The sequence below is a fragment of the Pezoporus flaviventris genome, unplaced genomic scaffold (genome assembly GCF_033815535.1).
Source record: "Pezoporus flaviventris isolate CSIRO_AGI_PZ_B2104156 unplaced genomic scaffold, CSIRO_AGI_Pfla_v1 ptg000132l, whole genome shotgun sequence".
Classification (NCBI taxonomy): Eukaryota; Metazoa; Chordata; class Aves; order Psittaciformes; family Psittacidae; genus Pezoporus; species Pezoporus flaviventris.
In genome coordinates, this window is record NW_026892680.1 from 352704 (window position 1) to 378641 (window position 25938).

The 25938-nt window shown below is 46.3% G+C and overlaps 1 non-coding gene across 1 annotated transcript; it reads right to left on the bottom strand.

Moving 5' to 3' along the window:
* Positions 1 to 25340: 25340 nt before the first annotated feature.
* TRNAI-UAU (transfer RNA isoleucine (anticodon UAU)) lies at positions 25341 to 25434 on the bottom strand. Its single transcript has 2 exons — positions 25397 to 25434; positions 25341 to 25376 (listed from the first exon to the last, which is right to left on the bottom strand). It is a non-coding gene; the product is annotated as a tRNA-Ile (tRNA).
* Between the last annotated feature and the right edge of the window lie 504 nt (positions 25435 to 25938).

Consider the following 25938-nt stretch of genomic DNA (forward strand, 5'->3'; position numbering starts at 1 on the left):
GGAGAAAATTGTATGTTTATTTAATAAAATAATATAATACTAGAAGCAGAGACGAGGGAACAGGAGTTCTCTCTCCAAGATGTATCCCTTGCTACAGAATACCATCATCGTAGGAGTCACCTGAAGGGCTCAGCTTCTGCTCCTTTTATTCTGGGGAGTATCAGCTGTGAAGAGCAGATAGGGAGCCTGATCCCCAAAAGAGCAAGTTGTATGTGGTTAACCCAGGAGTAAAACTGAGTGGCTGTTGATAGCGGCTCAGTGAAAAACTGAGCTTAGTCTGAATGTTGATCCCAAACCTGATTTGCCACAGTCTGAAGTAGGGCACACGGATGTGATCTCTGATGGGTACCTGTGCTCAGGCAGAAGGCTTAGGAAGATCAAAGGAAGCACTAAGTATGAATAGCAAGAATCACAATGAAAAAAACATAAGGGTGAACTAAGTGAGTTCAAACACATTATTGTTCCTCAGTGAGAATGGAATAAAAAGTAGCAGCAGAATCTGGACATACGGGGCAGACATAAGGAGAGAAATGAGGAAAAGGTGTATGTAGGGTAAAAGGCCAGCAGAGCTCTCAGGCAATGGGCTGGGCCACGGGGGTCTCAAGCAAATCTCTCATGTTGCCCAAGAGAGATGAAAGCACAGCAGGGTCAGCCTGGACCTGTCCTTGGAGGTCCACAGCACACACACTTTGAGGGAGGAGCGCAGGCAGGGCTTCACCATGCTGTTATGCCATGCTTGGCAGCAGTGGCACACTCCTTGACAGCTGTCATGTGCTTCCATCTTTGTGGCATTACACTGACTGTGGGGCCAGGCAATTAGTTAGGTTAAAAGCGGCACTCCTCACTCACTGACAGGTTAGTTTTAAGTTCCATGTTGGAGTTCATTGGGCTGTCCTCCCCATCCATCTGCTGGCACTGCTGAGCAGGAGGAAGCAGAGGAAGCAGCAGAGAAGGATGAGACAGGCTGAATGTGTCCTAGCCACAGATGGAAATGCTAATTTCTGCTTGAGTGGTAGACAGTTTAAAGCAACTTGAAGGAAGGACACTCCCCTGAGGAGCATGTCTTTGCCATCCATTTATCAAGAAGGCTTCTTAACATAGGCAGACAGTTGCTAAACCAGAGAATTAACTACCCACTGATGAACAGTTATTGATCAGAGCTCTTCAACTCCAGACCATTTGTTGTACTAACATCACCCATGCAGGTTTGCGACCCTGGTGCCAGAGTGCCCTCTTTTGATGTAATGTGACTTTTGGAGCTGGAAGGGAACCGTACACAGCAAAAAGGCTTTGCACCAAAAGGTGACTTTTACAGTGGGAAAAGTGGCATGTAACAGGGGTGGCTGAAGGTGCCAGGAAGGTGAGTGACTTATAAAGCGTGGATACGGGAGTAACAGCACAAGAAGAATCAAAAGACATGTGCAACCGTGGGGCGGAAAGGCGAGCAAGCAGAATCTCTTTCTGCATTACTCTGGCCAGAAAAGCAGCCAAAGTGTAATATCAGCAGGCTCTAGCATAATGCATTGCTCAGGCATAGCAAAGAGTCTGAGAAGGACAGTGGGGTTCCTGTCACTGAGCTATCACTGAGGAGGGTAATGAGAGTTGAAGAGAACACCAAATTTATCTACAGTCCTCAGGAAAGAGGACAAAAGTCAAACATTCACAATGAAAGAGTAATGTGTTTGTGTGCAGCCTGCACTTCACTCTCTGGATCACAAGAATCATCTTACTTGGATACACTTGCCTACCTCTCTCTGCCTTCCACTTAAACAGTGCCCTTAAAAGCTTCTAAAGTCAGACAAAGACCTGCCCTGGCAGAATATTTCCTTCTATCTGCTGGGACCGTCGACAGGATGTACACTGTAGGATGCATGTGGTCCCTGTGCTGGTGAATTCCTTTGTGTGACCTGGGGCTATGCAGAATACCTGGTAATGTCTTTTATTCAGTTTGATCAAAAGAACCCTGACACAGCCAAGCAGTTAGCTGAATGAGCATTTCAGTATGAATAGCACAAATATTTGAATTCAAGTATATGTCAACAGCATTCGATTGAAACCTTCATAATGGAGGCCTGTGGGAACTAAAGGCAGATGAAAGAAGAGGAAAGGATTCTTTGTAGGGCTAAGTTAGAGTATTAAGAAAACCCTGGTTCTTGTAAGCAGGTCAGCTGTGTTCTGCATGGAGCCAGCAACGTGCAGACACTAATATTCTGAGTCACATTTAACCCCTGCATCACCATAGCGTTAAGGTGGGCATGGTGGAAACAGGCTGAAAATTCACATTACCTACTAAAAGGTAGTCACGTAAAAGAATGAGGTCTGTCTGCCCAGAGCTGGTGGGCTGAATGCCTGCAGGAGAAGAAAGCTAGTGGTTAATGCAGTGCTTTGGTGGAAAGGCTTTATGTGCCACTCATGTCTACGGTTTAAGAATTTGTATGTGAAATACAAGAGGGTTAATAGAAGCAGCACGTAAAATCTATTATGCAAGCTGCTGCAACTCCATGCCTCTGGGTCTAGCTAGTGATGGGGCTGGAGAACATTTGGCAAGCCACACAGACCAACACAGGAAGCAACATTCAGCGCTCATAAAAATACAAATAGCACTAATGGCCTCATCCTGTTCCCATCTCTGGCTGATCAGGATGAAGGCCTGTTAGCATATATAGGTGGCGAGTCCCTCCAGCAGCTGGGCTTAGACACTCAGTCTGTCTCAGCACCCCCTGCTTCGCACACATGGTGTCAACCCACTGGCAGCTGGCCTGAGACACAGTTTACCCAGTAGCTGGTCCCCAGGTGTCCCCAGCTGCTGGCACCTGGGCACACGAGCCCAAGGCTCACAGTCCCACTCTGGATACTGATACTCCCCTCTTGCTGTGGATCCTTCAGGCAACAGTGCTTAGACACGCGGTCTGTCCACCCAGTACCTGGCACTGGAGTCTTGCCCTCCCTGCCTTCTCCCCACACAGAGACACAGACCTATGCAAACAAATGTCCTGGTCTCTGACAGCTCCTTCAGTGCTCGCCATTCATACACAAGTGCCAGGATCACAAGCCACTCGAGCTAGGCCTGGGCTGAGCGGGCTGTGCATTGGCTAGTGACCACACACTGGCAGACACCCCTTGCTTGCTCCTGCTGTGGGCACCAGCTGGTCCTTATGGTCTGTGCTGGACTCCAGCTGCTGGCACATTGTTTCTCTCATTCAGAAAGTACAGAGCAGTCAGTCTCACCTCTGTGCCTTGCAGGATTATGGAGCAGATTCTCCTGGAAAGCATGCTAAGGCACATTAAAAACAACAAGGTGGTTGGTGACAGCGAACATGGCTTCAGTAAGGGAAAATCCTGCCTGACCAATTTGCTGGAGCTACAGGATAGGGACAAAGCAGTTGACATCATCTACAATCAAAGTTTTCTGCTTTTTCAGTACATAACGCTTTTAAAAGAGCTTGCAGTAGTACTTGCGAACCTTGCTCTAAGGCACTAGTGTCTGTACTAGAAGCAACCAAGGTTGCAGAGGAGCCATGCACCCAAGGGGTTAAATTGGTATTGCTTCTGTGTGTTTTCCAGACTTTCCGGAGAAGCACTGGCAGCCTTGTGAGCAGGGATGATGACTCTGGATGTGTTTTTTGGTGAGTTGTTGCTTCAGTGGTGTCCTTTTTCCTTACCCTACGATGTGTGAATTTTTACTTCAGTTGGAAAGAGGTTTCTGGAAGAGAAAACTTTCTCGAAGAAATTGCATTTGTGGAACTCTCCATCAGAGGGGATCTTCAGATCCCTTCTGCTGTACCTCACATCCGTTCTGCTGTACCTCGCGTCCCTTCTTGCTATTCTAGGTAGTAAACTCATCAGCAAGAGGACTTTTCACCTTCTGCAAAGAAAGAAGGTCCATTTCCTTCCAAAGACACAAGCATAGTGCAACTCCCAGAAGTTGATGGCATCACTTGATTTTGCGGTTTTCAGTTTTAACAGTTGAGACAGCATAAAAACCTGCTCCTCTCTGCGTGCTTTGGGACAGCCAAAAGCATTGGCAAATCTACCAGTCCTTTTTAGCAGCCTGATGCATTGCACCACTGGGGATTTGATCTCCTTCCTTCCCACTCCTCCTGCCAAGTAAAACCATGTGGGGGTCTCTCACCTCACCTATTGTTAGATCATCTCCCTTTGATTGCATCTGTGTATGTTCTTCTGTGCTTTTTCTTTTTTTAACATGCTGAAACATCATTTGGGATTTCTGTTTTTCATGTGACTTGTTGCAGGCATTTTGTGTTGCTCAACAGATACCCCCCAGCCCACAGGGACTGGGGACATTGTGCACTGAGGTGCCCACCCCAGCATGGGAGTGGAGGGGGAATGTCACAGAGCAGAACCTGAGCAAGAGCCATGGTACCATCCCCCATAACCTGTGGGACAGGGGCTGTGGGTGCTGTCCCTGTTGTTTCTTTCGAGCAGAGCCCCCCCTTTTCTTAGGGGTGCATGTACCTGTGTAAACCGCAGTTATGAAAGTAATGAAGTAGCGAGCTGCTCCTTGGGACTTTTTTTTTCATTTTTTGCAAGTGTTTTTTGGGTGGTAGAATAAAAAGGGTGATGTGTGGGAATCTGGGGATGGATGGTGTCATTTGGGGCACCCCAGTGTCACTGTGGGGGCCCATGACTCGGCAGAGGAGCAGATGAGTAGAGGATGGAGGCCCCTCCAAAAAAAGGAGGGTAACAGCTTGATTTAGGGCTGATTCCCCCAAAATGACCTTTCCATGATGGGCTGTGCTTGTGGAGCTGGAGCCGCTCTGTTGGCCCAGAAATACTCCAAAACCCCTGATTCTGGGTCTGCAAGGGGGGGGGGGGGGGGGGGGGGGGGGTGCTGGGCAGGGATTTCATAGAATTATAGAATGGTTTGGAAAGGACTTTTGGGGTTTTATTTCTGGTGTTTACCCAGTGCCAGTAGAGAGGAGACTGAGAGGTCTGGGAGGCAGCTGTAAGCACACCTTCCCTGGGATACCTGCTGAACGGCTTGCTTTGCTTGTTTCTGGTTTAAATTCTGAGTTGGGAGAGTGCCGCAGAATATATATGGACTCGGTCAGAGATCAATATGATCAGACAAAAAGCCATTTATTACAAAGCCTTAACCCCTTTCTTGCATGCACTTACAGTGATTTGGCATATTATGATTGGATGCATGTCTTGAAGACCCTTTGCAACTAGCATATAATTGGTTAAGCACAGGTGTGGGAACTTGACCTCCAAAGCTTGCCAACAGTCCACAGTTCTCATTAACTCGGTGAAATCCAGCTGCTTCTTATCTTGCTTGTTTAGGCTTCCTCGGGCCTCTCACGGCCTCGCTGTATCTTTCAGGATTTTCAGAGTTTATATACCAATTATTCATTCTCCTGTGAGAGCACTGCCTCCACAGGAGAGTTAAATGAATCCCTTGATCTCAACAGAACACTTCTGCATGGAAATAGCTGCTCAGGAAGGAAAGATGTTGCATCAGTGTTTCCTCTGAAAAATCTTTAGTGCTTTATGAAACAGAATTGTAAAGACAGTTTGTTTTTTTTCCCCTCACCTTCTGCCTTTTAAAAAGTAAGTATTAGGCACCGTTTATGCCCTTGTCACTGTCAGGAAGCTCGCGGCTCTGCAGGAAGCAAACCAGAAGCTAGTGTTTGATACCAGCTCTTTGCTGCTTCTTTCTTTTCCCATTTAGTTTTCTAATGGGGAAAAAACGTGAGGAAGCCACTGTCCAAAGGGCATTCAGAAAGGAAGGAGCAGGAAATGGGGAGTGGAGCCTTCGGGGGCAATGGGACAAGTGCTTCTCCATTACATGAATCCTAACTTCGGAGTGTATGCTTCATGAAATCCCAGTCCTGAGAAAATTGCTTACACTTACACACTCTGTAAAGGACATACAGAGGAGAAGAACTATGGTAATGGATCCCACTATGGCTTTAACTTAGTAAACATTATATAGGACATTATTTCAGTTAATAGGCATCTGACAGTGTTTTCCTGCTGACAGATTTCTCCTGAGTTGGTATCTCTCTCAGAGTTACAACTTCAGGTCTGTAATATGTTCCTATGTGTGTTTTAGCTGTGCAGTGAGATACTGGTTTTGGGGTAGTTTGAAGAACTTGGATGAAATTGTCCCTGCCTGTGGTAGGGGGTTGGAATTAGATGATCTTTAACATCCCTTCCAACCCAAACCGTTCTGTGAGTCTATGAAAAAAGCCATTTTAATAATGTGAGTAGCTACTTGATTCATCTCTGAATGAGATGAGCCAGACTCAGCACACAGTGCTCGAGTCTATGATGGAAGCGAGTGAAAGTTCTGGAGAGGCTTAAAAGCTGTGAATGCTGAGGTTTATGTAAAACTCTCTTATATGTCTGCCAGAAGTAATGATATATCAATTAAATAGCAGCTTGGCCCTTTTTGGTTAGCAAAAAGGCATAGGGTTTCTTCTAAAAGTGGCAGGAATTTTACAGTGTCTCAGCCGCAGGCCGATTTTGAGAGGTAACACGGGAGACATATCGTTTGTGACTCCTAAAACCGTGCTGCTTATTAAAAACAATATGAGACACAAAGAAAATGTATATAAAAATTATTTTAATAAAAATTAAAATTTCTCCCTCCAAAAACAGGTTGTGTTAATTCTGGCAGACATAGGTGGAAGATAGGGAAGATGACACCAAAAACCCCTGATGTGTCTTTTTATATAGAAGTGATAGCTGCTGCTGGGGGCAGCTTTCCTCGGGTTTTGGAGAAAGGAGAGGGAGGGAAGGAGGGAGGGGAAAAAAGGAAGGAGGGAAAGGAGCAAAGGAGCCATTTATGGCCATTTCTATCCCATTTTTGCCCATTTCTTATGAGTTTAAGCCATTTTTTTTGGCTATTTCTAACCCGTTTTGAACCTTTTTTTCCAGTTTCTAACCCAATGTTGGCCACTTCTAACCCATTTATGCCATTTTATGCACATTTTTCCCCATTTCTAGCCCATTTTAATGGTTTGTTTTTTTTTTTTTTTTGTATTTTGAAACTGGTTTTGGCCATTTCCAACCCATTTTTCCCAAATTCTAACCCATTTTAACCCTTTTTGGCTATTTCTAGTGTATTTATGCCTACTTCTAAACCGTTGTAAGCTTTTATTTGCTATTTCTAAAGTCTTTTTGCCACTTCTGACCCGATTTTGTCCACTTCTGTCCCATTTAAAGCCATTTTTTTCAATTTCCACCTCTTTTTGGCCCATTTCTAACTCGGTTTAACCCACTTTTTTTCTAGCCCATTTTTGCCCATTTGTCCCCAGTTTAAAGCCATTTTTGACCATTTCTAACCCATTTTGGGCCACTTCTAACCCAATTTATGCCATTTTTAGCCATTTGTAACCCTTTTATGTCCAATTCTAACCTGTTTTAAGTCATTTTGGCCATTTCTAAACCATTTTTCTTCATTTCTAACTCAATTTTTGACAGTTCAAGCACATTTTTGCCCATTTCGTACCTGTTTGAAGCCATTTTCCCTGTTTCTAAGCCATTTCCCCCCATTTTTATCCTATTTTAATCCATTTTTGTCTGTTTCTAAACAATTTATGGCCATTTCTATCCCGTTTTTGCCCATTTCTCACCAGTTTTAAGCCATTTTTTGCTATTTCTAACCCATTTTCCCATTTCTAACCCATTTAAAGCTTTTTTTTGGCTATTTCTGAACAGTTTATGGCCATTTCTGTCCTGTATTTGCCCACTTCTAACCCGTTTTAAGCCATCTTTACCCATTTGTAACCCATTTCTGCCCTCTTCTTACCTATTTTAATCCATTTTGGGCCATTTCTATTCTTTCTTTGGCCATTTGTAACGTGTTTTAAACCATTTTTTTTTCCTTTTCTAACCCATTTTTGCCCATTTCTTAGCTCATTTTAGGTATGGGACGCCTGAAAGAAAAAAAAAAGTTACTTTGGTACCGAAAAGGCTCGCTGCTGCCACCGAGTGCCCAGGAGCTGGTACTGCAGGTGATGGATATTCGGGGGGGAGGAGCGGCTCAGCGCAAGGCTGGCTGCTGCCATCCTGTGGCCGAAACCCGGTATTGCAGGGCAGGAGCCGCAGAGCGGCAATGGGAGCGGATTTCAGGCAACCGGCGGGCGCCATTGGCCGACGGGGCCCGTCAGTCACGAGCAGGCACCACCCCTCTTCCGCTTTAACACCACCTCCCTCATCAGCCATTGGCTGGAGCGCCCGTCAGTCACTCTTTGCCCCGCCCCCTTTTTTTCGGTCTGTTTTGCCACCGCCTCCCCACGGCGGTCATTGGCTGGAACGAACGTCACTCTCGTGTAGTCCCGCCCCTCACCCGCTGTGTTTTGCCACCACCCCCCCCCCCCCCCCCCACGGCGGTCATTGGCTGGAGCTCCCGTCAATCACTCTTAGCCCAACCTGTTTCCCGCTCTTTTTTGCCACCGCCCCTCCCCGGCGGTCATTGGCTAGTTCGCCCCTCAGTCACTCTTAGCCCCGCCCCGCTTCCGGTGTGTTTTACCGCTGCTCCCATTGGCTGGAGCTCCTGTCAATCATTCTTAGCCTTACCCCGCCTCTGTCCTTTCTTCACCCCCCCCTCCGCGGCCCCCATTGGCTGTAGCTCCCGTCAATCACTCTCAGCCCCGCCCTTTTCCGCTCTGTTAGGTTGCCGCCTCTCCGTTGCCGCCATTGGCTGAAGCTCCCGTCAATCACTCATAGCCCGGCCTGCCCACCATTCTGATTGGTTCATCGCCAAAAGAGCAGCCTCTTTTCTCCACCCCGTGCCGTACCGAATACTGGCCACGTGATCGCAGCACCGAGCGTCTCCCGGTGCTGTTCCTCTGCTTCGTGCAGTACCGCCGATTGGACACACGGTGGCAGCACACGCTCACCCTTTCGCTGGCTTAAAACAGACTTGGACATGAAAGGGTTACAAATGGCTAAAAATGGCATAAATTGGATTGCCACCATATCTTTATTCCCCTCTCAAACCAATCATACGCTCATCCTTAATGATGCACTACTTAGTCGTTTGCATTCAAATATGTACAGAAACGCCCAAAAGAATTACCATGACAGTTTTTATTAAAAAACCCTAATGTACATGTTCTTTTCCCCTGTGCAGCTATATTTTTCTTAAAAAGTACTGTATGTATCAAACATTTACGGTTTATCCCATCACTATCAATTGTCTTTGAAGAGCTGTCAGACATCTCCAACTTTAATGAACTTCGGAAGAACCTCAGGAGAAAGCTTTTAGTTTTCTAAATGTAAGAGAAGAGGCTTAGTATTTTGCAACATGAAGACAACACATCATTAACAAGTAATCCCTGTGTTTACAGCATTCTGCCAGGAATTATATCAACTCAAAATCCCAGGTGAGAATTCACACCCTGCATAAAATGAACCCAAGGTCACAAGATACATGATTCTGGTGAATAGAGAGCACTTGGAAGTTCCGTCGACATTCATGTTTTTAACAGCTCTTTAAAGAGGTAATGGTGCAGATTAAGTACAAGCTTTTTGCCTCAGTATAATACACATTTGAAATTAAAATAAAACATGGAAGACCAGTATCTTTACATTTTATTCTTCAGAAAAAGAAGAATCTTAAAAGAAAGCATTTAGTAGTCTACTTGTGCTTAAAATAATCAATGCATCAGAAAGCTGAAAGGAAACAACACATACACATTTTTGTACACTGGGATCAGAAAAGTAACATTGTAAATATTCAGGAATTGCACTGTATTTAGAATGCTCTCTAGAATCTGCTCCACTTCTATGTGTGGCTACTGAGCCTGCCTGACAAAGTTCCTTTTCCTCTTTAATTGCCAACTTGTGGAGGCCCTTCAGGGATGAGTGAAGTGAAGAAGGTTGTGATAAAGGACCAAGCAGAAGCCATGAATCCGGGCTGCTGCTCTGTATTGGCATCTTCACCTGCATCTTCTCCACTGTCTTCATCAATCCCATCATCCATAAGTCGCTCCTTTAAAAACGGAAATGGAAGCAATTCATTTGCTTCTTTTCGCAGCTCTGACATAAGGTCATCAACAGTATCTTCCTACATTAAGTAGCTTCTGTCAGAACAACCTCCTGAAGAATAACTAGCATGAAAAGTTTGTGATTGAAGTAGAAATCACCAGTAATTGCCAAACTAGAAAAATACAGAATTTAAGCTGCAGACACAACGCTGAGGACCAAGCTGAAACCTCTCCGGTTAAACTGACTACATTCCATATAAGTTGACCTTCTGTCCAAGCATTACAGCATACTTTACAATATAATACATAGGAGTCTCAGAAGACATGTCTGCTCTTAGAATCTCTTCAAGATCAGGGTTATTTGCATGTTGCCCATCATGATTCACATCCATGTTATTGGCTGCCTGGTGCTGGCCTCCCTCTTGCCTAAAGGGGAACCATCCAGCTTGGTGTCTATGTAAGAAAACAGAACAGCTGAAAAGGTCTCTTTTGAAAGGAACAAAAAGGTGGGGTTTTTTTTTTGCTACAGATAACTACTGCAGTACATTCTTCAAGTACTTTCAAATGAATGAGGCTACATGTGTTCAAGTGCTCAAGGGCAGGTCGGACAGGCCTTTGAACAACCTGCTATAGTGGAAGTTGCGCCTGCCCACTGCAGGGTGTTGGAACTAAAGCTGGAACTTTAACAGGTCCCTTCCAACCCAAACCAGTCTGTGATTCTATGGGTTTTTTTGCGACTCTTATTTCAGACACTGAATGGTTATTCTTTGATATCCGGATTAAGAAGGGTCTTGCCAAGAGCTAGCTTTTACGTTTCAGAAGTGCTGTTCACAGAAGATGCATCTCTGTTCTGGAAGATGAATAATTTACTATGAATAAGTGATTAAATATGTAGAATATTCTTACTGGGTCTCCTCCCCATTTATAAGCACTTAATGTTACTATGAAAATTAAGGCTACCTTTGAAAATTGATCTTTAAAGTTGTGTTTCTGCGGAAAAAAAAAATGTAAGCTTCATCTAAGGCTTGAACCACATTACCACTGTAAATTAAATAAGCCTCTCCCTACATTTTCAAGTGTCCATATTCTGATCTCAACTATTCTATATGCATGAGATACAGGACAGTCCTTATGAGGACTAACAGACTACAATATAAAGAAACTCTTAGTGAATGAGATCGGTCTGAAATATCAAATATTACTGCTGTTTTCCACTTCTATTTACATCACCAAGGTATTTCCCTACATAAAGGGAAATGACAACAGTACTGCTATTTCTTAGTAAAACAAAGAGTGTCCTTAGGTCTTTATTATGCATTGTAAAGAAATGTCCCTGCAATTCTATGAGGTCTAGTACCCACTGTTACAGCAGCACTACCTTAACTCTTCCAAACACAATTTACTACACATAACCCATGTTATGTTTTAAACATAAATGAGCTTTGCTCTGCAAGCTTCCTTCATATCCAAGCACAAATACAAGTTTTAAGTCTATGCAAGCATATGCTTGACCTATATGAACTTCTTGCCTCTCACCCCCACTTTCTAAGCTTCCCTCCCCAAATTCTGTATTTCTACAGCACTGATCCCTTAATATCACCAACATCTAAGAACACTGTGTTTCAGATATAAATGGTATCCAACTTACTGTAAAAGTTTTGAGAATTACTTCTTTTTTCAGATGAGCTTCTCTACTTGTTTGAATACACACACCCACCATACTGTGAAGGAGCACTGCCTAAACTTCTGCATCTGAATAGTATTTTCTTTTCAGTTTAAATGGCTTACACACTAGCACACCATACTCCACATTCAGATCTGCAGCTAGACTCAACTGTTGTACTCACAAATAAACCAGCAGCATGGCTCCCATTACCGTGACAAATCGACTGAAGGAAGAATAGAAGTATACAATGCTCAGAAGAATTGCTGCTCTGGAGAACGTGTACATCCAGTCCAGCCAGTCCCGGTTGAAATCCTCCTCATTCACTACTGGGCCACCCTGTGCATTCATCTGAACATTTGGGTTTACAGGCCTGTTGTCCTGGACGGCTATATTTGGCACTGCTGCAGGCTCATTTGCAGGAGCATATTCTGAATTTACAGCCTGAATGGTGTAGGAGCACGTTCTGAATTTACTCTCTAAAGGAAGAGGCCCCTCTCAGCAAAGCAAGCTGGCTTGCTGGTAGGAAAAAAAGTAAAGTAGCTAGCACATGTTTTCATCTCTTTACAAAGGAGGAGAAAGAGGCAGGAAGCAGTGTATTTCGAAAGACAGGGACCGGAGCAGGGAAGCAAATGGAATAGACACAAACATTCCAAACAGAGCAGAGCAGAGAGCAGAAGAACAGTTAGGTCAGAAAACAATCAAGGCTCCAGTGGTAGAGGCAGCTTCAGAATATTCTTAAAAGAAAGAGGTGTGCTACTCCTTAAATAGCTAGAAAGCTCACAATTACTTCTTCTGGTCTTTAGAAGACACCTAAAATGAGCTAACTGGGATTTGATTTAAGGGTAAGGTCAGACTAGTTCGCTAGCGTCATCATGAAGATACTGCTCACCATTAGTGGAAAAACAAGACTTTCTATTCAGACTTAGAAGCTCCATCTCTGTCATCTGCAGTTGTTTCATGACCTTGACCCACAAAGACATCTGATGCGAGCCTGGGATATCAACTTAAGTGCGATCTCAATATTCCCCACTATGTTATTTGCTACTTGAAAAAAATACAGCAAGCAAAGGCTGATAATGAAGCAAGGCATTTCTGTGCTAGAACATCCTACATGCTGGCAGCGTGTCATTTTGCTGTTCACTTTCACATATTACGACGTACGCAGCAGTATAAAAACCAAATGGACTGCTAACATGTGACAAAAAATTTCACTGTCTTGATGGTTCTTGTGTTGTTCACTGCTTCCGAGTACTCTCCACTCTGAAATGCAAGCCATCTCAGGACCGAGCCTATCTGTTCTGTTTGTACCTGTGCAGCACAGCTACTAAGCCCATGGGAGCAGAGAATGCTGCGCTTGCTCTCCACAGCAAAAGACTAACTTGGCAGATAAATAAACTACTTTTGCCCAGTGCCCTCAAATCTAGACTTTTAGAAAACAGCACTTACAAAAGCTCAAAAGCAAGAAGTTTCAAATTGCCTTCTTCTTCCTATTTTAATAACATGAATTAGCTATTTTCCCAAGGAATATTCAACAAGCACAATGAAGCTTTGTGCCAGGAACAGAAATAACCATTAACAACATCATTTAATACGTTACTTATTTGCACAAATTACCTGACTAATGAAAATGTTGCAAAATGCTCAAGAAAACTGACCCTCACACACATTTTTAAACGTCTAGAGACCTTTCCCTACAGTAGAGCCTGTAGCTCATCACATGGCTAGAATAAAAGGGTTTGGTCATAAAACAGTCAGAAAAATCCACAAATCAATGAAAATTCTGGCTACAAATATTCATTATTTCTAACAAGTCTCAGCCTCTGTATAAATCACACCAAGGCTACATTTCATTGCCCAGGAATACACTTCCGAAGCAAATCATTTCCTCTTACTATAGTTGTGTTTGCACCACAGAACGTTCTTGGATCACCAAGTGGATTCCTTTTGGATTACACTAAACTGAAAGATGCAGTTTAGGTACACTGCTAATGCACCTTAGCCACAAACAGGCGCCTACTCCAGGTGACCAAACTAGAAATAGTCCAAGTAAGACAGAAAACACTGACGTATGTGCCGTGTTGACAGCTGGTTCTCAGCACCTCTTTCAGTCTACAGATCCACTCCTCTCAATCCACATACTTGCTAATGCAGACATAAAAGCATAGAAAAATGCAAAGTTACTCTCAAACACAGCTGTGTCTTCCAAACTGATGCTTCCCACTCTTTTAACCGAATTATTTCAGCTAAAAGACTCAATGACGGTTCTGATCCCTCACTGAAAGTCCGTAGCCCACCGAGTTCACTGCATACTGACAAAACACTCAACTCTCAAAGTATGTTTACCTGAGAAGCCAATTAGAAAAACATTAAAACTTCTTACAGGTTACACAATGAAGTGCTTCTGGAAGTAACTGGATTGATTTACATTACACCAAGCGGAAATCTTGACAGCCAACCTAGCGTCACCTAGCTTTGTCCTAAAGGCAAGTATCTTCTGGACAGATGCATGCGGTCAGAATAATGTAACTACTCCAATTTCTGCCCAGCTTTTTATCTTTCAGATAAAAAATAAAAACGAAAGAATTCAGGACGAAAATGAGTGAGAGCAGTAAAGTCTAGATTAACTCTAAAAAGAGAGCGTGTAACTTGAGCTGAAAGCACGTGGATTTTCACCAGTTCTTGACATCTGTTTTCCTTCAAGGAACAGAAGGAACCGTCACTGTTAGCAGGTTCACAGGTTTGGTTTATTTCAACGTTCTCCAAAGAAGAACTCTAGAACCTATATAATACTAGGAGAATGCCTGGTATTAAAAGTTCCTGAAGCTGCTTTGTAAGTAAAATAGCCAGGATTTTGAAGTTACACAAAAGATCTGATCTGGAAATGTACACTCGTTAACATTACAGTGGTATATATGAAAATACATTACAAATCTGTTTTATGTATACGAGTACTTACATGTACTCAAAACACCTGCGTGTTCATTTCTACAGTTGAATCCACTATGGAGAAGTGAAGAGTTACACCTCTTCTGTGTCAAAAAGTAAGAACCATTGTATTTTGATAATAATTTAGTGTTGATGATTACAATAAAGTACTCGAAAAGGCAACCGGAAGCAGTAATTTTATCAGTTACATTACTAACTACACGTCCACAAGATAAGTATTACAGCTGCACTTATCAAGAGAAAGCTGAGGGCAGAAAGCAGCCTGAAGGGGAGCACCAAGAACACTCAATTCTGATTGACTCCTGGCTAAAAGTATTAATGTTCATACAAAAACGTTTCTAACGCGACTTATGCTTCCATATGAACTAGTCAAATCATTCTGCATACTGTAAAAGAAACGTAATTGTGACTGAACATTTATAATACTTGAAAGAGTATCAAAGAACTGAGGATTGCTTCAATCTCACTTACCCTTGCATTACATAAGGGAACTGGTGGCTTAGTATGGGATTGCTTTGTGCTTGTGCAAGATTACGATGCCTCACTCCATCTGCATTAGTGTTCAAAGATGTAGATGACGCTTCTTGGTTTGTGGGTGAGGCAGCAGTTGATCCAGAACGGTCTAAATTCTTAAAAATAAATAAAATTGAGGTTAGGGATCTTTCTGCCACAGTTACAAGATTTCCAGCTGTGTCTTAAAAACCTCTTTGCTTTAATATTTCATCACTAGTTTTATGGAATATTTAGCAGCAATAAAATTCTAGTGGCTGTCATTGACAAAAATAGCTATAACCTCCAGATACGACTTTATATTCAGAGACAACAGTGCCTGCAGTGGCTTAAAATACCATTCCTCTATCCTTGCCTTCAGTTTCTCCTTCTGCTCAGCATCTTCACTGTTACAGCTGCCCAGTCCAAACTGCCGGGAGGTGGAAATAGGGAAGCAGCAAGGACAAACAAGAATTGACAACGTCAGCCCAGCAAAACCGTTCCTGGAGTGCTCTAAGCCTATCTGCTAATACAATGCAGCAGCATCGAAGCTCCTGGAAACATCAGGGAGTGCCAAAAAGATGCAGCCGCTTCAGAGAACGTGCTAGAACCCTGAAAAATGGCTTTAGACTTTTCTGTTTCCCCCTATTTTCCTCCAAACCCTCTGCTCACTGCCCCTGCATCACTGGGGTCGCCAGCACACTTTTTTGGCTGCGGCACAGAGCGGCCGATGCCTGTGCAGCTGCCTCAAACCCGAGGCCGAGAAAGGACCATTTGGTGCTTACGGGTGGCAGCTGCCTTCCGGGGAAACGCAGAGGGGGGGAAATAAAGCCAGCAAACTGGAGAGCGCAGAGATGCAGGGGAAAATTGATGCTCTTCCTGGTCTACGGGCAGGGAAACTGAGGCACAGGCAGCTGAAACCTGGCCAGAGAAACTGTAAGGGGAGAGGTGGAGAGCTTGAGGAAGAGCCGGAGCAGGGCTTGACAACCCGAATCCTCCTTTGCTCTAAAGGCCTCGCTTCACCGCCTCAAACTCCACCTGCGCACCACCCCTCTGGCTAGGCAGAACACGGCGCGCAGCGCGCGAGCGTCCGGCCCCTGCTCCCAGCGCCGAGGGGCCGGAAGGACTCCTGCTTCCCCCTCCTTGCCACTGCTCTGCTTCGGGTCTCCCAGCAGTAAAGACTCCAGCTGACAGCCCAACGCAGCACACAAGTGGTAAAAAGCAACCTCAAAACTCTGCTTCCAGGAGAGGAAACGTTCAGAGCCCAATAACGGAACAGGCAAACCAGACCAATAACCGACCTTAGGGACCCTAAGCCCCTCGTATAAAAATAACACCTCTGATAAAGAAGCCTTACAGAAACACGGATTAATGCACACACAGGGAAACCTTGACACATCCCGAAGCTCTTCACACAGCTGAGTCCACTGCAGCGTTACCCAAAACACAACAGCACCAAGCACCACAAGACCCCAGCACCACAAAACACAAAGGAAACCCCAGAGAGAACTCACCCCGCTGAAGCCCGCGACCACAATAAGGTACTCCCGGCCACACTGTGCCTTTATAGCACAGGCAACACCCACGACCCCTCCCACAATGCCCTGGGGCAGGGGCGGGGCAAAGCGGCACCTGGGATAAAAGAGGTGGGATGAGCCGGGCGTTGCTTTTGGGCTCATGTCTGTGGTGCGGAAGGTATCCCTGGGAGAAAAGGGCTCTTCAATAAGGCAGTCCCCAGTGTGCTCTCTCCAGGAGCGCATCCCCAGCCCCGGGTGCTGGGGAGCGGGCACCGGAGAGGCCGTGCGCGGACGGAGTTCTAGGCGGCCAAGCGAGGGCAGGAGCTCCGTGTGCGCAGGTGATGCCTGCGGGAGAAACGCTGCTGGGTTCGCAGGACCACGAAACCGCTCCCCGGAGGAGGGAAACCGGGCGGGGAGCAGCGGTTTCGGAGCCCGCTGCCTCTGCGGCAGCGAAACGGTGAGCGTGTGATGCCACCGTGTGTCCAAACCGCGGTACTGCAGGTGTGGAAGCAGAGGAACGGCGCCCGGGGACGATCGGTGCTGCGATCACGTGACCAGTAATCGGTACGGCACGGGATGGAGAAAAGAGGCTGCGCTTGCGGCGGTGAACCAATCAGGGCGTCGGAAGGGCCGGGCTGCGAGTGATTGACGGGAGCCGCAGCCAATGGAGAGCACGGGGTGATGCTGGCTAAGCACACAGGGAAAAGGGGCGGGGCTGAGTGTGATTGACGGGAGGTACAGCCAATGGCGGTTGTGAGGGGGAGGTGGCAAAACCGACCGGAAAAGGTGCGGGTCTCAGAGTATTTGACGGGCGGTCCATCCAATGGCGACCCTGGGGGGGGAGGTGGCAAAACAGAACGGAAAAGGGGCGAGGCTACAAGTGATTGACGGGAGCGTCAGCCAATGGCGGCTGAAGGGTGGTGCTGCAAAAAAAGGATCCGATGAGGGGCGTTGCGAAGAGTGATTGACGATAGGAGAAGCCAATGGCGGTGGCAGGGGGGCGGTAACAAACTAGGAAGAGAGGCGGGGCTAAGAGCGATTGACAGGCTCTCCAGGCAATGGCAGCTGGTTGAGGGGGCCGGGAGGGGGGTAGGGAGGGAGGGGGGGGGGGGGGGGGTAGGGTTGGGAAAGACCGGGAAAGAGGCGGGGATAAGACTAAATGGCGACAAAAAGTGTTAGAGGGGCGGGGTAACATTGACTGATGGGACCACCAGCCAATAGGCTCCATGAGGTGCGGTGGCAAAACAGGGAGAGGAACGGGGCTGAGCATGATTGTCAGTCCCTCCAGCCAATTGCAGCTGAGGCTTGGCATACCTGAACAGGGGCAAGCCTAAGAGTGATTGACAGGAGCTCCAGCCAATGGCCTAAGTGGGGAGGCAGTGGCATGTTAGAATGGAAAATGGGCGGGGCTAAGAGTGATTGATGGGCGCTCCAGCCGATAGTGACCGTGGAGGGGCGGTGGCATAATGGACTGGAAGAGGAGAGGAACTAAGATTGATTGACGGGAGCACCAGCCAATGGCGACTGGGTGTGTGTGTGTGTGTGTGTGTGTGTGTGTGTGTGTGTGTGTGTGTGTGTGTGAGAGGGGCAGGGCTAAGAGCGACTGACAGGCGCCACAGCCAATCAGGGTCGTGGCATAGCCTACGTGAAGAGGGCAGGGTAAGAGTGACTGATGGGCACTGCAGCCAATAGCAGCCATGGAGGGGGCAAAGGCATAACAGACCAGAAGAGGGGCAGTGACATATCTCTAGGAGAGATTGACAGGAGCACCAGCCAATGGTGACCGTGGGGAGGTGGAGTCAAAAGAGACCTGAAGGGGGCGGGACTAAGATTGATCGAGGTGCATTCCAGCCAATGGCTGAAGGGGGGGCGGTGGGGTGGGTTAAGAAAACAGAAGGGAAAGGGGCGGGACTACAAGTGATTGACCGGCGCTGCAGCCAATGGCATCCTGGGGGGGTGGGGTGTGATGTAACAAACTGGAAAAGGGGCGTGGCTAGGAGTGATTGATGGGGCTAAAGGTGATTGAAAGGCTCTCCAGCCAATGGCAGCTGTGGAGGGGTGGTGGAGAAACAGACCTGAAGAGGGGCAGGACTAAGGCTGATTGACGATTGGCTCAGCCAGTGGCTTCCGTGTGGGGGCAGTGGAATAAGAGACTGGAGGAGGGGCGGGTCTAAGATTGACTGACGAGCAGTCCAGCCTATGGCGGCTCTAGGGAGGCGTGGACAAAAGGCAGAAGGAGGAAGGCCTAAGCGTGATTGACGGGAGCTCTAGCCAACAGCGGTCATGAGTGGGGGAGTGGCCAGACCGGGGTAGGGGCGGGGCTAAGAGTGATTGACGGGAGTCTCGGCCACTGGCGGCCGCGGGTTGTCTGAAGCCGCTCCCGTTGCCCCTCTGCGGCTCCTCCCCCTGCAGTACCGAATTTCGGCCACAGGATGGCAGCAGCCAGCGTTGCACTGAGCCGCTCCTTTGCCCCCCTTCCATCTCCATCACCTGCAGTACCTGCTCTTGGACACATGACGGCAGCAGCGAGCCGTGTCCTGCGCCACGCCATGCCTCCCCCCCCCGCAGTACCGAAGTTTGGACACGTGGTGGCAGCACACGCGCACTTTGCGGTACCAAAGTAACTATTTTTCTTCTAGGCGTCCTGTCCGTACCTAAAATGAGAGAAGAAATGGGCAAAAATGGGTTAAAAAAGGGAAAAAAATGGTTTAAAACATCTTACAAATGGTCAAAGAAAGACTAGAAATGGCCCACAATTGATTAAAACAAGTAAGCGGGTAAAAACGGGTTAGAAATGGGCAAATATGGCTTAAAATGGGTTAGAAGTGGGCAAATACAGGACAGAAACGGCCATAAATTGTTCAGAAATAGCAAAAAAAAACCAACCTTAAATTGGGTTAGAAATGGGAAAGATGGGTTAGAACTAGCCAAAAATGGCTTAAAACTGGTAAGAAATGGTCAAAAATGGCCATAAATTGTTTAGAAATAGACAAAACCAGCTTAAAATAGGTTAGAAACAGCGGAAAATGGCTTAGAAACAGACAAAATGGCTTCAAATGGCTATGAAATGGGCAAAAATGTGCTTGAAGTGGCAAAATTTGGGTTAGAAATGAAGAAAAATGGTTTAGAAATGGCCAAAATGGCTTAAAACAGGTTAGAATTGGACATAAAAGGGTTACAAATGGCTAAAAATGGCATATTGGGTTGGAAGTGGCCAAAAATGTGTTAGAAATGGCCAAACATGCCTTAAAACTGAGGACAAATGGGCAAAAATGGCTTAGAAAAAGAAAAATAGTGGGTTAAACCAAGTTAGAAATGGGCCAAAAAGAGGTGAAAATTTATGGGAGAACTCCTGACTTTCAACCAGCTTTCTCTAACCCCCACTCCCCATTAAATGAACACGGTACATTTGAAAGTGTTTTTGTTGTATGAAAAACCAACACAATCAGCAGAAGGAAATGAGGGGAAAACTACAAAACTGAATAAACCAAGGGCAGAAAATGAGCACTTTTCCACCTACAAATCCTAGTCTAGTAACTGTATGTGCTATAGTTTTAAGTAAAACAGTTCAGAAACGAGTTGATGATTAGATTGAAGCTGACTGAAGTTTCTCAATCCATTTTCACCTTCCACTTGTGCTGCTGGAATCACACAAACTTGCTCTAAGGTTAGAGAGCTGAGAGCACCGTGTCCCGGAATGTTTCCTCTCTTAGTTGTGAGCAGTGTTTGATTCATAACCCAGATCCTGCTTAAAGAGTTGGCTTTTCTCTGATTTCTATTTGTGTTACTTCAAATCCTACCGCTGCAATAGGAAGTAAAAGAATTCTCTGGACTCCACCTCCAGAAGACAGTCTTAAACGCCTGAAGCACACCTCCTCTGACCCGGAGACACATCCCTTCATTCCGGGTGCCTCAGAGGGTTAGACAACATTTAAACCAGCCCAGCAGTGGTGCACGGTTACACACAGCAGGCCCTGTCTCCTCCAGCTGAAACCAAGAAGTTTTGCGGATGCAGAGGAAGACAAAGGGACGGTTTCCCTCAGCCGTGGGGTGTTTGGAGGTTTGCACAGGGACAGGGGAACTGGCTTCAGGTCCCACAGATCTGACACAGCCTCAGAATCCAGACCCAGATCGTCAGGGATGACGCTTACGCTGCCTTGTGCCAGTCAGATTGTTTCAGACACGCTGTCCTTGTAAGAGAAAGCAGTGAAGCACTTGTGAAAACCACAAGTGATGACATTTGTGACGGTTCGTTCCACAGCCTCAGGTCAGTGTCCAAGAAAATTCAGTGACCTGAATGTAAACAGGTCTACAAAAGATGCACAGAGTTTTTCATCTCAGTTCTGGGGCCCTCAAGGAGGGGGCATACACAGACTGAGAGAGAAAAATGCCCCTCCTTATCTCCATCAGGACTTAGTTATTGCCTTCTGCTTCCCCACTGTGAAGGCTGAACGCAGCTTAAAGCTTAAAACAGGCTAGAAATGGCCATCAATTGTTCAGAAATAGCCAAAAAAGACCTAAAAAGGGTAGAGAAGTGGGCAAAAATAAGATAGAAGTTGCTATCAATTGTTTAGAAATAGCCAAAAAAGACTTAAAATGGGTTAGCAATGGGAAAAATGGGTTAGAAACAGCCAAAAGAGTCTTAAAACTAGTAAGAAATGGGCAAAAATAAGATGGGAATGACCAGCAATAGTTCAGAAATAGCCAAAAGACTTCAAATGGGTTAGAAAGGGCCAAAAATGGTTTCAACCAGGTAGGGAAAGGGCAAAAAGGGGTTAGAAATGACAAGCGATTGGTCAGAACAGGACAAAACCGGTTTGGAAACGGCCAAAAGGGCTTAAAAAGACTTAGAATTGGGCAGAAAAGGGTTAGAAATAGGCCACGCCAGTTTGGAAATAGCTAAGAAAAGCTTAAAACAGGCTAGAAATGGCAAGGAACTGTTCAGAAATAGCCCAAAATGGCTTAAAACTAATAAGAAACAGGCAAAAGACGATAGAAAGGACCCTCAATTGTTTAGAAGCAGCCAAAAAAAAGACTTAAAATGGGTTAGCAATGGGAAAAATGGGTTAGAAACAGCCAAAACAGTATTCAAACTGGTAAGAAATGGGCAAAAGTAAGATAGGAAAGACCAGCAATTGTTCAGAAATAGCAAAAAAAAAAGACTTAAAATGGGTTAGAAAGGGCCAAAAATGGTTTAAACCAAGTCGGGAAAGGGCAAAAAGGGGTTAGAAACGGCAAGAAATTGGTAGGAACGGGACAAAAAGGGTTTGGAAATGGCTAAAAGGGCTTAAAAAGACTTAGAACTTGGCAAAAAAGGGTTAGAAATAGGCCAAACCAGTTTAGAAAGAGCTAAGAAAAGCTTAAAACAGGCTAGAAATGGGAAGGAACTGTTCAGAAGTAGCAAAAATGGCTTAAAACTGCTAAGAAATGGGCAAAAATAAGATAGAGATGACTGTAAACTGTATAGAAATAGCACAAAGGAGTTAAAATGGGTTAGAAATGAATAACAATGTTTCAAAGGTAGTCAGGATAGGGCAAAAATGGGTTAGAAGTGGCAAGAACTAGTTAAAAATGGTTTGGGAATGGCCAAAATGGCTTAAAAAGACTTAGAACATGCTAAAAAAGGGTTGGAAATGGCTAAGAAAAGCTTAAAACAGGCTAGAAATGGCCATCAATTGTTCAGAAATAGCCAAAAAAAGACCTAAAAAGGGTAAAAAGTGGGCAAAAAAAAGATAGAAGTGGCCATCAATTGTTTAGAAATAGCCAAAAAAGACTTAAAATGGTTTAGCAATGGGAAAAATGGGTTAGAAACAGCCAAAACGTCTTGAAACTGGTAAGAAATAGGCAAAAATAAGATAGGAATGACCAGCAATAGTTCAGAAATAGCCAAAAGACTTCAAATGGGTTAGAAAGGGCCAAAAATGGTTTAAACCAAGTTGGGAAAGGGCAAAAAGGGGTTAGAAACAGCAAGAGATTGGTAAGAAAAGGACAAAACCGGTTTGGAAATGGCCGAAAGGGCTTAAAACGACTTAAAATTGGGCAAAAAAGGGTTAGAAATAGGCCACGCCAGTTTGGAAATAGCTAAGAAAAGCTTAAAACAGGCTAGAAATGGCAATGAGCTGTTCAGAAAAAGCAAAAAAAGACTTAAAAAGGGTAAGAAGCAGGGAAAAATAAGATAGAACTGGCCATCAATTGTTTAGAAATAGCCAAAAAAAAAAAAACAACCTTAAAATGGGTTAGAAATTGGCAAAAAAGGGTTAGAAATGGCCAAAAATGGGTTAAACCAAGTTAGGAAAAGGTAAAAATGGGTTAGAAATGGCAAGAAATTGCTGCAGTTCAAGCAGATTGCCAGTAAAACCAGCGTTTTTCACTCTCATCACTACTGCGACCGCATGATGGCCCCTTACACATACACTGGTAGCCTTGTAGAAAAAGCATAAAGAGAATTGTGCTTCCTTCTGTGAGCAGCATATGCAGAGGAGGAGACTGACCAAGGCAGAAACTGGAGCAAGACAGCGACTGAACCTCCTGAATATCTATTAACAGATACCAAGTTGAAAGGGCACTTACTCACTGCGACCCACATTTGCCTCGGCTGCAGGTACACTCTGAAGTCTCTCTGGAATCCAGCATCAGAAACAGTGTGGTCAGACCCAAGGTGTTCCTTCGAGATGGTCGTAACAATGCCACATGCCTGTTAAGAAACAGTCAAGCTCCAATGAGTGCTTCTGAAGAGTGCAAAGACCATGCTGGGGTTGTTTGAAACCTTGACAAGTGAAGTGTTTTGCCCTCAGCACGTCAGGTAAGCGTGAATTAAGCGTGAACCATGCTGGGGTTGTTTGAAACCTTGACAAGTGAAGTGTTTTGCCCTCAGCACGTCAGGTAAGCGTGAATTAGAACATGCTAAAAAAGGGTTAGAAATAGGCCAAGCCAGCTAAGAAAAGCTTAAAACAGGCTAGAAATGGCAAGAAACTGTTCAGAAATAGCCCAAAATAGCTTAAAGCTAGTGAGAAACCGGCAAAAATAAGAAAAAATAGCCAAAAAAAGACTTACAATGGGTTAGCAATGGGAAAAATGGGTGAGAAACAGCCAAAATAGTCTTAAAACTGGTAAGAAATGGGCAAAGATAAGATAGGAGTGACCAGCAATTGTTCAGAAATAGCAGCAGAGCACATAAAGATTCTGCCTGTTCTCAACAGGCTGAGACTTGAAATCATTCAGCATAAATAGAGAAGCCCTGAAGACACTCAGTCTGGTAACTCCTGTTACAAGCACCCTGCAACACAGATCAGGATCAGCTCCCTCACAATGCTGTCTCTGCGTGTCTTTACTCCCCCCGGCACCGAGCACCGGGCGCTGTGAGGCTTCCCGCGCCGGGCTCCCAGCGGGCAGGAGACGTCCCTCTGCGCCCGCCCAAGGCCTCCCCGCTCGCCCCGGACCCCCGGTGGGCTCGGATCTCACCCGCTGCCGGGACCCGGACCCTGCCCGCCGCCATGCTGCTCCCGGACGCTGCGCATGCGGCACCGAAACGGCGCCGGGGGGACCGGAGCCGGCGCGCGAACACCGGGCTGCGGCCACGAGCACCCCAACGCGCGGCCGCGCGCCCGCCATTGCTCACCGGAAACCGGCAGCCACCACGTGACACCAGCCACTTCCGGGGACAAAGGGAGCGCCACGGCCACAGGAGGGCAGCAGCGAGTCCCTTTTGGTTTAGGCCTAAACAAGCAGTGACAAAGGTGCTTCATTAACTAACTTACCTTAACCATTTTATGCTAACTTTTCCTTGAAGCTTGTCTTAGTGAATTTCTGTTACCAATCACCTTCATGACTGTGGGGCAGAAGGAGGAACCAGCACCATCCCTTCTGCCCAGGTGCCACAGCCAAGCCATAGCTTGGTAAGCAATGCTTTACAGCTTTGAATTAAAGCTCCGGGGGCTTTGCTTCCGCCTCCTTCACAGCCCTGCCTCCCTCAGGAAGCACTCATGGTACAGCAGCAGTTCGCTTTATTTTGTAAACACCCACGAGACACATAACGTTCTGCATCCGTACAGGGATTTCATGTTGGAGTGAGAGTAAAAGCTAAGGTAGGACCAAGAGGATGAAGCAGGTCATGTGAAGAAAGCACAGAGCAGCTTGCTCCCTCCTCAGTGCCTAAAAAAACAGTCTCTTCTCTTTCAGGAAGCTGCCCTTCTGCCACCTCTCCGGCTGGGAAAAGGAACCTGCACGTGCTTGAACTGCTGTCCTTCCTGCCACGGCCCACTCATTTGTAAAGCATGCCCATGGCAAGTAGCAGTTACAAAGACTGCCGAAGCAGAGGCAAAGTAAGGAGGGAGATTTTGCCACCCTCCAGCTGTAGTGACTGCACCAGTCAGTATTCACTTGCACTCCACATCAACCACCAGAGCATAGAACCACCTTTATTTACCGCAAGTTCACACAAGCAGCTCTCACCGGGAAAGCTTTCGTTATTCCACACTCGGTTATGCCACTGAGCACACAAAACGTGGGCATACGTTGATCCACGAGCACATTCCCCTGTGCACAGATGCACACAAAGTTTGACAGTAAAACTTCCACACTGCTGTTGCCTTTGTGTAGCGCTGCGACCTGCACCCAGCAGCTCTCGGGCACACGCCGCGGCTGCATAAATTTTTCCCATCGCCTCTTCTCCTCCCGCTGGAGCGCGGCCAAATCCCAAAACCAAGCCTTTCCTCTCAAAAAAACAACCAAAAAAAAAAAAACAAACAGAACCAAAAAGCTGCGTGCTCCAGGTGAGGCTCGAACTCACAACCTCGGCATTGCTCGGCTTTGTACTGCTATATAAGTACCGCGCGCTAACCGATTGCGCCACTGGAGCCCTGACACAAGCTCCTTCCGAACTCTTTATCAAGGACTCGCCGCGCTCCGCCCGGTAACGGCAGCTCCCGGCGGCGCGGGGAGAGCGCAAGGGAAGCCGCTGGATGCAACGAAGGAAGCAGAGCGGCTGCGCTGCCCCGGACAAACCCCCCCCCCCCATCTCTCCGCCTCCCCGGCAGCAGGGCTCGCGAGCACCGCGCTGGGGAGAGCCCGGCCCCCTCCGCCGGTCGAGGAGCACCGCCCTCTGCGCTGCCCGGGAGACCTTGCATCCGCGTTGATGCTGTTTGCAAGGCGCTTTGAGCCGCAGGTCGGTGGAGTTCATCTGCACCCGTTTGCAGTGTTCAGGTCCAAAACGGAGAGAGAAGTAACTGGTGACAGCCGGTAACTAATTACAGCCAGGAAATAAAGTGGTTATCTGTGTGGCTGCAGGAGCGGCTCTGCCCCTGTGTGCGGCCGGGCGCTCCCGAAGCAAGTAGTACGGGTAGAAAGGAATCCTAAAATGACA